This window comes from Staurois parvus, unplaced genomic scaffold, assembly GCF_062004578.1.
Source record: "Staurois parvus isolate SC_StPar_1 unplaced genomic scaffold, SC_StPar_1.0 ptg000116l, whole genome shotgun sequence".
Lineage (NCBI taxonomy): Eukaryota > Metazoa > Chordata > Amphibia > Anura > Ranidae > Staurois > Staurois parvus.
Genome location: NW_028317912.1, coordinates 5,765,989 through 5,775,322, shown reverse-complemented (window position 1 = coordinate 5,775,322; position 9,334 = coordinate 5,765,989).

The following is a 9,334-nucleotide window of genomic DNA, read 5'->3' as shown; positions in this document are numbered from 1 at the left end:
GTCGTCATGGAGGAGTGGAAGAGGACTCCAGTGGCAACCTGTGAAGCTCTGCTTAACTCCTTATCCAAAAGGGTTAAGGCAGTGCTGTGAAATAATGGTGGCCACACAAAATATTGACACTTTGGGCCCAATTTGGACATTTTCACTTAGGGGTGTACTCACTTTTGTTGCCAGCAGTTTAGACATTAATGGCTATGTGCTGAGTTATTTTGAGGGGAGGGCAAATTTACACTGTTATACAAGCTGTACACTTACATTGTAGCAAAGTGTCACTTCTTCAGTGTTGTCACATGAAAAAGATATAAAAAATATTTACAAAATGCGAGGGGTGTATATTTTTTTTTACAAAGTCCATACTTCTCTTTTAAAATAGTTAATTTGATTTCTTCAAAGGTTACACAAAAGTTACTACATTTTACTTTTGCTCACCACTTTCTCCAAAAGTTCTCTGTATATTTTGATGACACATTTACCTAAATGTCATATTACTTCAATCAGTTTTAGAAAAACGGGACTTTAATGGTATCTATCAGGTGTGTAACTGCAGATCATGGTGCCCCAATGCAGAATTTTGATGCAGCACCCTGGTGGCCTCCCTGCTATTGTTGATCTTAAAGTTGTTCTAAAGGCTTAAGGTTTTTTACCTTCTTGTGTTGTATGCATGAAGCTAAAAACCCTTCAGTGTGCAGCAGCCTCCCAGCTCCCCTAACATTCACCTGAGCCTGATCTCTGTATAGCAATGTGCATAGGAGACTCAGCTTTCCTGGGCCTCTCCATCCTCATTGGCTGAGACACAGCAGTGGGAGCCATTGTCAATCACAGCTTGTGAGGAGGGAGCGGGGGGTTCGGCTGAGTCCCGCTCTGCTGTGTCTGATGTAGCGCCCTCTAGGTAGCTAGGTTATTTCTGTAAGACAGAGGCTGGGTAGCAGCCTGGGATGAATCAGCCTGGGAGTGAGGTAGTGAGTTCACCTCAGGACAGGCTGGGAGGTATTACAGGTCAGGGCTTCTGGAGCCCTCCCACCATTCCAGAAACTTATAGAATTTTCTGGAAGAGGGGTGGAGGAGGCCTAGGTCTGCATGTTTAGGGGAACTTGGCTAATCCCCTGGCAGAAGGCCAGGCAAAGTGACCATGGACAACCCTTAAATGTGGCAGAGTTTGTGCAGCAGTAGTGTGTTTGATGGATGGAGAGGAAGGTGGGAGTGTGAATCCTGGGAGGGGGCCCCAGGGAGGGGAGCCTACCTATAGGCCATTTGCTGGACAAAAGTATTTCCACTCCACCATCTCCGAGGGAGGACAACCTGTCAGCTGGGAAGCAGCCAGCCCAGGGTAAGGCCTGAAAGCAGCTTTAACTCATCAAACTGACAGGACAGTGTGAGTACTTTTATACCCCCTGGGCTAGATAAAGGGAGAGAGTGGTCAGGTGCAAGACCCAACTAGTTAGCTAGTTTATTTATTTATTGCAAGTACTTATATAGCACCACCAATGTACGCAGCGCTTTACATATATATGTATATATATATTGTACACTCACATCAGTCTCTAACCCTCAAGGAGTGTACAATCTAAAATCCCTGAGATTCATACTTACACATACTAAGGCCAATTTAGACAGGAGCCAATTAACCTACCAGCATGTCTTTGGAGTGTGGCAGGAAACTGGAGTACCCAGAGTAAACCCACACAGGCACAGGGAGAACATGCAAACTCCAGGCAGGTGGTGCCGTGGTTTGGATTTGAACCAATGACCCTAGTACTGCCAGGCAGAAGTTCTAACCATTTAGCCACATTTTTGTGGTGTTACTCAGTAGGCAGCTTGTGCATGCATTTTAGAGGTACATCAGTTAATTTCTAAAGGGCTCATGTTGTGTCTCCACACACTAAAAAATGCACCATAACACATACACCACTGAACACCTGCGTTGCATTGGGAAAATAAAGGTCAGCAGCATTTTTCAGTGTGTAGATGCTCTTTAAGGATCCAGAGGAAATAGGTGGGCACAAGCAGAGACAGGAGCCAATTAACCTACCAGCATGTCTTTGGAGTGTGGCAGGAAACTGGAATACCCAGAGGAAACCCACGCAGGCACAGGCAGAACATGAAAACTCCAGGCAGGTGGTGCCATGGTTGGGATTTGGCCCCAACGACCCTAATACTGCCAGGCGGAAGTACTAACCATTTACCCACTGTGCTGCTAGATCTTGGAATCTTGCCCAGGGATACCCTCAGTGGAGCTGGGTCAAGAGGGGGACTCATTTGGGGTCTGAGGAGGTACACCAAGGGGACTTCAGTGCTCCTTAACAGAGACAGTGCTATTTTTGGATGCACAGCTTTTGTACAGTGTACACGTTAAGACATTTGTCCTCAAGTTTGCAGTTCCTTGGGCATCCAATATACCCCTAGACCCCATCCAAGTTGTTCAGTCCTTAATAAAAAACAATTAAAAACAAGCTCAAAGACTGAATTACTAACTCTGTGCATGTGAAGATGTGGGAAAAATGCATGTTGCCTGACCGTGCAAAGCTTACGGGACCCAAAACTCAGCATCCCCTGAGGATGTAGTGCTACACTCATGAACGCAGAGAGTGGGACTGGGGAGCGAGCTTGTACCAGAGCCCCTATAGCAAACAGCTTGCTGTGGTGGCACTTCTCAGGTGGGGAGAGCCAGAAGTGCCGACAGGGAACCCAGGAAGAGGAGGATCAGAGCTGCTCTGTGCAAAACCACTGAGTAGAGCATGTAAGTATTTTATTAAATATATACTGTATGTACAAAAAAAACAAGCCTTTAGTTTCACTTTAAAATAAAGCATGTCTATATTGAAGGGAGGTAGTAGGACTAGGGACCAGTTCTGTGGACAGAAGTTGTCAGGTAAGAGGGGTATCAGTACATAAAATTAAAGAGGTCCTTCAGTCCCAGACCAAAAAAAATAAATGTCATCAATTACAAATATTGTAGCTGCTGACTTTAAGTAAGTCCCTGGCTTATTAACCCTGGCTGGTTCTTCACCAGTCTTTGGGCCCCAGGCACCTCCATGCTAACTGTGGGAAGCCGGGTGTGACTCTGCAGCTTTGCAGGCAGCTCCCCACTACACATGCTTGTGCCATGCTATGCCCTAGAAATGGTCCTGCAGCCTTTTGGGACCTGTGACGTATTCCAAAAGGTTGCATGCAGAGAGGGTGGGAAGCTGAAGCGGGAAGTGTTAAAAGTCCCCACAGCCCCTAAAAAAAGGAAAGTGTCTGAAAGGTGAGGAGGGCAGGAGGAGGCATAAAAGTGGAACTTCTTTTTTGGAGTTAAGTTCTGCTTTAACTTTTAACTTTCATTTTTCAGCCAACTATCCTGAATGCAGCAGCTCACTAGTCTTTTTCAGTATCTCAGATCTCAGGGCCTCAGTGTAAATTTTAAGCCCTTGTAACCCTTCCACCACCACAACAAGCAAGTGCTGAAAGAGAAGGCCTACTAGTAAGTAAAAAAAAAATCTAAAAAACAAGATTTGTAGTAGCAACACTAATGACCATTATATTATTCTATATTATGGAATAATTGTTGGTATTAAATCACACTACACACATTTGCAAATACTGTATATGTGAAAGCCACAGTGCCTTGCAAGGCTCCTCTGTATACTGTGGTCTTAACTCATCATTTTGAGGTTCTGAGTTGGAACAAATATAGCAATGAAAGAATGAAGGGTAGGTTTGCCTGGAGGGAGCCAACTCCTTAAAGGTACAGGAACACATCAGACACCCAGCAAGCGCACAATGGCAGCTGAAAGCATTCAATGTGTCCCGGCATTAAATTCAATTGTGCAGATAAATGGCAACCACCTCAGAAGAGGTTTGGCACTGCGGCTTTCACATACATTTGCAAGTGTGTGCAAGAAAAGCTTCTCTTTCCGTGCAAACTGTTAGACAGGGCTAAATTGGTTTTGTTGCAGGCTAGCTGGTAAGTGTGCTGGAAATTTTCTGTTTGTAATGTGCAAAGCACCTTCCATGTGCTCCTTACTGTAAAGGCTAGTTATAGATTGGGATGGTTGTCATTCATCTGCACATCTTGCCAGTTTTTTCCTGAGGAGACACTCTGGAATGCTTGCTTTAGACATAAAGAGTTAATTACAGTGCTGACCCGCAGTGGCGTCCCGAGACAGGTGCGGGGGTTGCGCGCCACACCAGGTGACACCTACCGCATGGGGTGACACCGGACCTGCTCCACGAAAAGGTAACTTGTAAAGCAAGTCGACAATCCCCACAGGATGGATCGGATCTGTGGATTGGGGAGCATAATGGATAGGACTCCGATCCATTATGCTCAATCCACAGATCCAAACCATCCTGAGGGGATCGTCGGCATGCAACCTATACGGGGTGACACCAGACCGGCTCCACGAAAAGGTAAGTTGTAAAGAAAGCCGACGATCCCCGCAGGATGGATCGGATCTGCAGATTGGGGAGCATAATGGATTGGAGTCCGAACCATTATGCTCCATCCGCAGATCCGATCCATTTTGTGGAGATCGTCGGAGGGGTCTCACCAAGTGTTATCGCACCGGGTGACACCAACCCTAGGACGCCCCTGCTGACCCGGTTTCTCCTTACTACACAGCCTGCAAAGGGGGATTTGTTACTAGCAACAATAATGCTTAAATCTCCTCCTGTGTGTCTGATGTCAGCTCTTTTAACTGGAGACATCACAGGGGATACAGAGTCGGTGTCAACAGAAACCTCTGCAATCCTTAATAATAAAGTACTGGGTTTGTGGTATTTTCACATATACACCAATTTTTAATGTTGAATTTGACTTAAGGACCCCCCTAATAGGTCCCCTTTTACTCCCAGGCCCCATATCAGCAGCATGGGCTAACATGGCTATTGTTATACCATTGGTGCCCACAACTTTATAATCCATGGCATTATTTGAAATTCATAACCCACAAAAACAGTAAAAATGTTTGGCTGATAATTATTGCGATCTTTCCTTTTTTCATCAATGCCAGCACTGATTTTCTGAACTACTTTATACAGTGCAATATGTTTCGCCAAGGCTTTTCACCCATTTTGTATGTGTATTAGGTTGCTGAAAATCATCTTCTCATTCAGTGACTATTGTGACGAAAGCGGTGCCTGACCCCTGCCCTTCTCACCAACTTGTGACAAAGCACCAGCCGATCTCACACCACGCTGTCACTTGCGTAACAATGCCACTCTCAGCTGCACCCTACACAAAGATTTTCCAGCTCGCAGGACCACACAACCTAGGTGCCAGCAGCCTCAGAGCGATGGCCACTGGGTTAAGTTAATTATGCAATTAACCATTCAAACTCCAAACTGCCACCAGATAGCTTTGGGACTATCAACCCTTCACAATGTTAGCAAGAACAAATATGAACAATAAATGTCTGTAACACACACTGTCACCAGAGACAGGTATATTAAGAGGGTTATTATATACAGTAGCACTTTTCAAGAGACAGGGATTCTTTAGTTTGCATTAAAAGTCTTAGAGATAATTTTAACACTTTTCAAAATAGAGTTTATTAATGAAGAAGTCAAATGGTGCAATTAAATTATTTACAGAAAAAGATGTTACAAAGAAATAAAGAGAACAATAAAGTAACAGAGAAAAAGGAAAGGAGGTAAGAAAGCAGAATACTTGCAAAGTCCTTGGTTTTAGCAGAGTCCAATTGTCCAAGCAAATAACGTGCCGTGGCTCTCTTGGGTGTTTCTTGGTTGATGGTAAATGAGAGCTCCCCTACTAGATCTGGTCAGTCCCTTTTCTATGATATCAAAGAGGTGTTGCCTGAGAACAACTGACCAATCATCCGGTTTAGGGGATGGGTGCTAGGAGGTCACCAAATTTATTACCAAGTTCCAACTACAGTTTCATACTAATATTAACAACTTCCAATACATGCAGGTGGTATTCTAGCAACTGGCAGATTATTATTCAGAATTATATTTAGATCCCAGGGATACCAAACACAGCACAGCGTACCTTTGTCACCCAGGAGGGAGGAGACTGCTTTCTCCCCTTCCCTATGTGCTACCATAGTCATTTATGACCTTAATTTGTTCAGTATGATATTCCCCATTCAAATATATACCGTATTTTTCGCCGTATAAGATGCACTTTTTCTTCCCCAAAACTGGGGGGGAAATGTCAGTGCGTCTTATAAGGCGAATATGGAGCGGCCGGTCTGGTATTTCCACCGCGGCCGTGTCAGAATACCGGGCCGGCCGCTCAGCTCTGCAGCGGGACCTTACCTGTTCCTCTATCCAGCGGCGTGTTGTCTTCCCAGCTTCTGTAGTGTGGGCACTGGGCATGACAGCCGGGTGCCCAGTGCGCATGCGCGAGAAGCGGTGCGCTTTGTGAATGGTAAGGCGGTACCTGGGACACATGACAGATCCCAGAAGCCGCCGGAGCAATCACAAAGCGCAAGTGCTTCTCGCTCATGCGCACTGGGCACCCGGCTGTCATGCCGAGCGCCATTACAGAAGCCGGGAAGACAGCGCGCGGCTGGATCGAGGAACAGGTAAGATCAAACAAAAACTCTGCGGAAGTAAGAGCGGGTACCTGTCAAATTCAGGTACCCGCTCCCCACCTCCCCAAAGGTCAGCAGTCATCTGTACTGTCCGCAGTCTCTGGTCATCCCTGTGCTGTCTGCAGTCTCTGGTCATCCCTGTGCTGTCCGCAGTCTCTGGTCATCCCTGTGCTGTCCGCAGTCTCTGGTCATTCCTGTGCTGTCCGCAGTCTCTGGTCATCCCTGTGCTGTCCGCAGTCTCTGGTCATCTCCTGTACTGTGTCTGCAGTCCATTAGTTCAGAATTTTTTTTTCCTGTTTTCTGCCTCTAAAACCTAGGTGCGTCTTATGGTCAGGTGCGTCTTATACGGCGAAAAATACGGTACCTAAAATGAATGTGCCCTGTTCCTGTTGAATTCTATTAATTGTATGTGGAATTGTTACGTTGTGGGATAGACGTTTTATGGCATGCTCTGTATTCCTAGAGCCTTAAAGGTCACATGTGACTGCTTGACTGAGTTATTATGGTTTTACGATAGGGCAGTGGAAAGTGTTTTTCATGGTTTGTGGAAATAGACATCCTGCCAAGACTAATTAGCTGTTTACAGCTCTGGTCAGGTCTGGACACTGCATCTTTTTGTGTTTTAATTAAGAAAAGAGGTTCTTTTGAAGTTTGTTAAAAGTTTAAGCTACAAATTCCATAGTTTGCAAAGGGGGGGGGAGGCAGTAGGAACACTGCTCATGAGACTTTCACACGATGGCTTTTGAGTACAACTTCCATGTCTTTATTGCGCACAATTGTTACAGGTATCACTGTGCAAATTTATAGAGCAACCTCTTTGTCAACACTCAGAGCCAATTCACATTAGTGCGTTGGGTTAACGCTCAGTAATGCACAATTATCTGTGTTGGTGCAATGTGGTGCCATTCATTCTGAATAAAGCAGTCAATCTTCCTAGTGCATGTGTTTTAAAATATATGGACTAATTAAAGTATAACTAAAGGCAAAATGTTTTCTTTAGTTTTAGATAGAGTGGAGATGGATTAGAACACTTATCACTTTCTATTGCTGCCTGTGCCCCCGTTAAAGAGATTCACCCTCTTTATTTTTGCTGTTTATCATTATCATTGAAAGTGAAAATAAAAGAAAATCCCAAATTTTGGGTTGTCCCCAGAAAAGTAGAAGATGGGAAATCTTCCAATAGGGACACTAGTTCTGGTTACCTGGGGGTCCCAAAGGAATTCCCTTAATTTGCATGGATTTCCTTTTACTTCCTGTTTAGCTATGGGACAGGAAGTGAAGGTAAATCTTTGCAATGGGACACAGATGTCAAAAAAAAAAATCTGGCAGAGGTTATTCCTCCCTTGCTCCATCCAGTATGAAAAAAAAGTTGTGCCTATAGTTCTACATTAACTTTTATAAATGCATGGTGCATGTCACATTATGCAAAAGAAAGTTATTTAGTCTGAATAGCATCCTATTTTACATGGAATAATTAACCACCTGTAAATTCTCACTGAATGTCACATTGTGTGTTAGGTAGTCATTCATTCTGAGTGGCACCCCGATGCACCTTGTCAAAGGGCAGTGCCTGTCTGTCAAGCACCTTTTTTGGTTTGGTTTGGTGTGTTAGGCCACCCATTTCAATGAATGGACTGCCTTAATGCACCACACATTAAGACATGTGCACTGTGACACCTCAATGGTGTGAATGAGCTCTTAGGGACATATTGGCAAAGCACTGAATGTGACACTCCCCCAGCATTTAATGATGGTTAATCATTCCCTGTACTTTTAAGCGCTTGGACTAGGGAGAATGACTGCTTATTGTATAGGTCACTAGATCTTAGTTTCGAGCTAAGTAAAGCCCTGTATACACGTTGAAAATATCGGACGAATGATCGTCCGTTTTTTTTTGCATGCTAGTATCATATCGAAAGTGAAGAGGTTACTAAAGTTACGAAAATTCTTGAATAAAAATTCAGAAGTGATGTAATAGAATGTAGCACTACCCTCTTAGGAGTTGCTAAAGATTTGGGTCCCCCTATAGTCCTGCACAGTCAGGCAACACGCATTTTCTTCAGACCTTGCACACTGGAGTTAATAAACAGTCTTTGAGCTTGGTTTTTAGGTTTTATTAAGGGGTTTGAACTTCGATGGAGTTGAGAGGTGTATGGGATGCCCAAGGAACTACAACTTGAGGACAAACTCCTTAGCAACTATGTACAAGTCTCTATACAGCAAAATCTCTTCTTGGAGAGTTCTCCTGGTGTATCACCCCAGACCCAAGATTAAATCTTTTCTTCACCCAGCTGCCTGAGGGAATCCCTGGGCAAGAATACAAGAAGCTGCCACTTTAGATGAAAGCAGTCCCAGATGAGGAGCTAGTCAGGTTTCCCACCAGAATGCTCTCTCCCCTTATCAGGCCCAGGGGGTGTAGGATTACTCCCTAAGTCCTCTCCAGTAATACATGAACATAAAATATGCAGCACTAAAAATTGGATAATAAAATAGATAATAAAATGTACATGATATACGTGTGCAAATGAGCAACATAACTTAGTGCTGAAACCAATGATGAAAAGCAATATCAAATATCCTGAAGGAAAAAGGTGCATATAGTGACAATAGTGCCAAAGTCAGTCTATTCGGTGGTATTGAAAAATGATAAAAACAATCCGTGACATCTGTGGCTTAGAAAGTGAATGTTGATTGCGCTAACCAGATAGTGCAATTATTGCGCATTGGAGTAAATAGGACCTACTTCTGGTCATCTGGATCTGGAGCACTGCAACGTGGATCGTCACCAGGTCACCAGC